Source organism: Buteo buteo, chromosome 12 (genome assembly GCF_964188355.1).
Source record: "Buteo buteo chromosome 12, bButBut1.hap1.1, whole genome shotgun sequence".
Taxonomy (NCBI): Eukaryota; Metazoa; Chordata; class Aves; order Accipitriformes; family Accipitridae; genus Buteo; species Buteo buteo.
The window spans coordinates 37,535,300-37,541,831 of NC_134182.1; positions in this window are offsets into that span (position 1 = coordinate 37,535,300).

Here is a 6,532-nt window from a genome sequence, read left to right on the forward strand (position 1 = left end):
CCGCTCTGTGGCGATTCCCTCTTCCCTCCCGCGGTTTCCACCGGCTGCAGATGCCCCTGCCAGCCCTGCAAACTTGGACCTGTGCTGCATCAAGGAGGGCTGGGCTGTCCTTGGAGCAGATTGCGGGAGCTGCCCCGCAACTGTGCAGGAACATGACTGGATGCAGTGCCTTTCACTGCAGAGAGCCATTTTTTACTGTTCCCCCTGCTTTTCTGAGCTCTGTCTCTAGCTGGGAACAGTCCCTGTGCACTCGTTTTGCTTAAAAGCCTGCTGTGAGTGCAGGATCCCGCACCTCCTTTTCAGCCGCTGCAAAGTGACCGCACGGGACCCAGCAGGGCAATTCACACATGGACGGTAAGTCCTGCTCTCCCATGTCTGTCTGTCCAGCCACCCAAAAGCTTTTGAAAAGATTTGCATGAATGAGCTGATCTAGCTTTGTTTCTGCTCCCGTGCTTTGCCCTTTACCCTTTGGCCTTTGCCCAGCTCCGTGGCCAGGGGAGTGAGGTTTTGGCCACAGATCACTGCACAGCTGGCCAGATGCTCTCCCAGAAGCACAATGAGCCGTGGTGGGGGCTCGCAGCTCCTCCCGCTCCCTGGGCACTGGCATGCCCGGTAAAACACCAAACACGGCATTTTTCTCCCACTGCAAGGAAGACTTCAGCGCGGGTCCTGTGCACGGGCTATGCACGGTGCCGCCCCAGTGCCAGGGGAGACGGATGCTGCTTCCCACCGCATTCCTGGCGCTGCGCCCCATCTCCATCCCGCTTTTCTTCCACTGTGCCTGTGCTGATGCAGCAAACCCGAGGCCCTGCCAGCCCTGGCTTTCACTCCTTGGTGCGAGCCCATGGTGCTGGGCTGGATCCGGCAGCTCTCAGCCGGCGTGGGGAGGATGGTGGCTGTGCTGCTGGTGCAGCCTGGCTCTGACAGGACATTGGAGTGTGTCGCTCAGCTGGCGTGCGGCCGCAGGCAGAGAAGAGCTGTCCTCTTAGGTCTGGCTTCATCTAGGACCTTTCTCTTGCCTGCTGGTGAGGCTCCAGAGTCTTGGTCTGCCTGCAGCGTCTCCAGTTGCAGGATTAATCTCTTGATGCTTTTCACATCCCTCTCGCCTTACTGAGCTGTGCCCACCAGCCCAGCCCAATGCCGGCTGGGACACTGGCCGGTGCTGAGGAGCTGAGCGCGTCCTGTGTGCCGGTGCCGGTAAATGCCTGCCGTCTGGCTGGCTTGCTGGAAGGCAGCTGCCAGGCTGGCAAAGGCACTCCTGATTGCCTTCTCTTCTCTCATGCATATCCCTAGGAAGAAACAGCCTCCTCTCTCTGATTTCTTGCCCATCGCATAGCGAGCTGGGACTCTGTCCTGTGCAGGTGGTACCACTTTCCCTGCTCGTAGATAAGGTATAGATCGGCTGGGTGTGCCAAAGACCTGGGGGGGGTGGTTGTGTAGGTGTTTGTCCAATGGCATCTAGAACCCAGTGACAATCCAGGCTACACGTGCAAATCTAGATATGTGCACGGCTCCTTGCTCGGGCACATGCACACACGCCTGCCTGTGTGCTGGCAGATGCCGGAGAAAACAGGGTCTGGAGCAGATGATTCTGTGCTTGGGTAACATAGTAGTGGAAAAAGTTGACAGAGGGAGCATGACTCCAGGAGCTATTTGTTCAATCAATGATTTACCAGATGTGTACACTGTACTAAAGGCTTGTAAACATACTTTAATGGCCAGCTGTAAATCCAGGCAGTAGCAGTGCCAGCTTCATCTCCATCAGACGTGTTTTAGGAACAGCAGTGTAAGGGCTCTGAATCACTTTGTTATAGGCTCTGTCAGCTCTGCAATTGTGGATGTAAATCAAAGAACCAATGTCCTTAGGTCAAAATTATTTGAATGTCAGGAAAGGTTTTATGACCAGCAGCTTTTCCTTCTCTGGATTCCCTGCAGTTTCTTGTCTTCCACAAATGGCATCTCCAGAACATTGGGTTTCCGTCCCAGTGCCCCAAGTGCGTGGCTGTGTTTTCACTGACTATGTTGGAAGTCTCTTTTGTTAATCACTGAAGCAAAGCGTCATTAGTGAGAAGTGCAGAGTGTACACAAAGAGGAACTTGCCAAATTACTAATAAGCAGAAACTCCATCCATCTTAATGAGACAGGGTTAAGAAAATAGCAACCTAGAATATACACAATGGAGCCTTTCCACGCTGTTTATTTATCCGTGTTAGAAAGTAGTTCAGAACTCCATCTCTGGTGCTGCTTGGAGATTGTCGCATGGTTTCCAAACCACAGGCTGCTTACGCTCTTGCAAATCATTAAGCATGAGAAAGATAAATAAATAAGTGGACAGATATTAGCAGGAAGATAAATTTCTGGCCTCCAGACAAATGAAACAACACCACGACAAAATGCTGGTTCCAGGCTCTCTTCACTGCTGAGCAAGTCAAGTTTGCACCGGGCAGCAAATGAAGAGAGCACAGTGCTCGTGGCAGGGCTAGAAATCGTCCCTGCAGGTTGGGGAAGGGATGCTGCGCACCACTGGTCGTGTGGTGCCGCTTGGGCAGCGCCTGGCACGGGCGGCTGGCACTCCTGGGGTGCTGCTGCATCGCTGGCTCCAGGCTTGCGCTCTGGACACCTGCACCAGAGCCATCTGCACTTCGGTACACAGCACAGAGGAGGGCTGGGAAGAAGCAGAGACTTGGGGACAGTCAGGGAAAAATTACGAACCCATTTATTTTCTAGTTTTTCCTATGGAGGGTCAGGGAAAAATTACGAACCCATTTATTTTCTAGTTTTTCCTATAGAGGGTCCAAAGAAGAACTCCCAGAAACCCCAGCCAACAGCCTGGCTTTCGTTCGAGGCTGAGAGATGCAGTGAGCTCTCAGGACCCCTCCCGATAATTCATATACTCACACGGTGACTGATGGGGGTCCCCGTTAAGGAGCCTGTGGTCCCCTTGGGGTTTGGCCTGCCAGGTCTGCAGGACCAAAGGAAGAGCCGTGATGGGCTGGTCCCTCTGCGATTCCTGCTGATGTTGCAGGATTCAGCCACTGGAGAGGAGCCCTCCGTGCGCAGCATTGCGGGGAGCTGCCGCCCAACTGCCGTGTGCAGAGCAGATCTCGGTGATCTCCGGTGATTTTGAGGTGCAGTAGGTTGGTTCCTTGGAGAGAGGACTGCCACAGAGCGAGAAGTGTTGAGGAGACGTTTCCTTGTGGCGGGACGATCTCCAGCTCCCTTCCTTTGGGGTCCTCACCAAAGCAGCCAAGGTTCCCTGTGTGCTCAGTCACCACGGGGCTGCTCTTGGGCTGAGGCCCCCATCACATCGGCCCGGTGGTGTGATTTATAGCTCCCCGGTGACTTGCAGCACTTCCCCAGGTTACTCTGGCAACACAGAAGGGGTTTGCACCCACACCGAGGTGCCTGCACACCTGTGCTCCCCAGCCACATTTTTCTTTTGTTGGGTAAGAAATGACTTGCAGAGCATTTCACGCAAGCAGCTCAGCTGCTGGCTACTTTATTGAACGCCAGCGCTCGCTGTGTGTTATTCAGACAAACTTTATATATGCTGCAGACCCTCTCAGCAGCCTGCACCTGGTCCAGGGCAAAGCGGAGCCTCATAAGGAAGAATGTGCTGTAATGCAGCAAGTTATTACAGGATAAATATTTATAAGCCCCTGTAAATATTTGCCATCAGTTCCCTCCTGGGACTAGGGGCAGACGGTCAGAGTTTCAGCAGTGCTGAAGGCATTAGCTGTTGTAGTTCTTTATATGTTATCTCAGCTAGTAAACCCTTTGTTGATTGTGTTTAGTTATAGCGTTTAATGGTGCTAATTTCACCCTAACAGGACACATCGGCTGGAATTGTTGCGTGCCTTGATCCCGGCCCTGCTGCGGGCTGGCTCTCGGTGTAAGCATCCTTTGCAGCCCAGGCGGTGCCGGGCACCAGGCTGGGGGTGGCAGAGCGGGTCGCCACAGCTGCAAAAATTCCCCCTGCAGATTCCCGTGTCGCAGGGCGAGGGAGCGTTCCTGGCTGCATCCGTGTTATTGGAACCTTGGAGCTATCCGCTGAGAAAACCAGAAAACAAACACGGCAAAACTAACATCCTCCTCCGCAGGCTGACCCCGGCAGGGGCTATCAGCTCTTCAGCTGGCTGAGGGGGTGTCTAATCTAAAGCAAATATTCCCTGGGGGGTTTCCAGGAGCTGTTCTGCTCCCATGCACCACCGCAGGGGTGCCACGGTGGGCTCTCCGTGCGGGGACGTGGGGGTGGGCTGCCTCCACCGGCACTTTCCATCCCCTCCTCGGTGGGGGCACAGGCACTGAGGGGTAGCGGGAGCCCCGGTGGTGGTTTTTGAGTCACCCCGCTTGGGGCAGGGACAACGGATGCCTCATCGCCGGTCTCCTCGCCCCCATCACAACTGCCTCTGTTGGGGCTGAGACGGGGCTAGCACAGCGGTGGGAAACCGGGGAAGAAATGCCAGGGCAGGCAAGGCCATGACTCCTCCATGCCCTCAAACGCAGCAGTAAAACAATGGGCCCTGGGCAATAGCGCTTGCCCGATTGTTGCGTGGGACTATTTGGGGGCTCCACTTTGCTGCTCATGCACGAAAGCCAGTCATTTGGCAAAAATCAGCTCAGTTAGCAGGCATTGTTCGTAAAGGGCCTCGGGCTGAATGGGCTCAGGGCTAATATATTCTATTATCCCACGCCTGCCTGTTTCCCCGGGGCGGCGTGGAGGGAAACGCACATTCCAGCGCTGGGCGGCCGGGGCAGAGCGTGCCCTGCCGGCCCCGTGGCACTGCCCGGCGGGCAACGAGGCCGAAGGGGCAGGAGGGCACGGCTGCGGACAGGCGAGGTGGGTGTCTATGGCGTGGGGACATGTCCACCTCGAGCCGTCCCTTCGATGCCGAGTGCCCGCCGTGGGTGGATGTGGAAGAGAGCAGCCACAGCGAGCAGAGGGAGCGGCGGTGGGGGGCAGAGCCCGTGGTCCCGCAGGCTGTGGGGACGAACAATGGAGCCAGAAATAAGCACGGTTAATTGGGCTGGGCTTTTGAAAGGGTAGGAGAGGACTGGGGATAGCCGAAATTGTGCATGTTGCAAAGCATCTCATTATTCAATAAGAATATGTTAGTCCCTGTGGGAGAGGCAGCAATAAATGGCTATAAAGCAAAGTTAAATGATGACATTAGAGACTATGCGGAGATTTAAGAAGCAGTGGGCTACATAATTATGAACGGAAATGGCTGCACAGGCTTCACTCAGAAAAGTTAATGCCCAATTTGGAAGGGGTTTGTTGGAAGAGCAGCCCTTCTTGGGCAGCTGCTATTTAAGAGGTCTTACACTGTATATTAAGCAATTTAGTGGTCTAGACCAGAGCTGTTGGCTATTTTCTTTTTTTTTTCCTTCTCTTTTTTTTTTTTTAAGAAAAAATGGTCTTCTGGGCAATCGTATTTCAGTTTACAATTTACTCTTGGATTCCCATACAGGCACTGCTGCTGTGAATGTGGGTATCAGATACAGCAGAGAAAAAGGAGCCAGCAATGATCTTCCCTGGGCTGAGTTCAAGAACTGTCCAGGCTTTGAGCGTGGATGGATTTAGCAGCCAAGGCATGCCGTCTTGTAGCTTTCCCGCTTGGATCAAGAGCACTGAACTGTGGCGGGCAGCCCTTTGAGCTCAGCAACTAACTGTACGGTGTGTCAGGGTTGCAGCCAGCCCAGTAATCAGGGTGGGATGCTCCACATATGTGGTGGCACACATCTCTGGAGTGACCATGACAGGACATTCACCTTGCTCCATGTGGTATTTGCTGAGCTGGGGATAACCAGAATCCTGACTGTAGTTTTACCGCAGTGTTACTGCTGTTGCCTTTGGAGAGCTCCCCAAGAGCTTCTTAAGTAAGTCCTCATCTTGCCTGCCTACCTACGATGTTTCTGCCACACTACTCAGCCTGGACTAGAAGGATTATAGCACTGCCAAGTAAAACACGCCCATTGCCGCTCTGAAAATGGAGAGGCGCAGGGACTTTCTTATGATCTTGCAATCGAAAATGGAGAGTTACTTGCACATTTTGGTTCTGAGTGCTCCAGATGAGCAGGGGTCATGTTCCAGACCAGAGACTCATACCTGAGGATGTAACACTTGGGTGCGAATAAAGGTTCTTGAGAGATTCTTGAGCAGATCAGCGCCCTGTTCTGCGTACCACATTATACCACACTACTGGGACACTGCAGTATTTTCTACATTCTCAAAATGAGATGTTTCAGTGTTTCTAAACTGAGTTTGGTAAAAGCAAATTCTAGGCTGTCAGAATTTCCCAAGGGATGAGAAGTCCATTTTGCAGCTGTTTCTTGGTGCAAACAGTGATCAGGGCTTTCCTACCGTTTCCCGAGCCCAAGCAGCAGGAGAGGGCCTGCTCCATCCAATTGCCTCTTTCATTCAGCTACTGGCACCTTATGGCGAAGATTTCTCTTGTTTACTGCTGAATTCTCCACTTCATTAGCAGTGCTAACTGGCTTCTCTCTTCTGTTGGCCCTCAGGTGAAAGTGG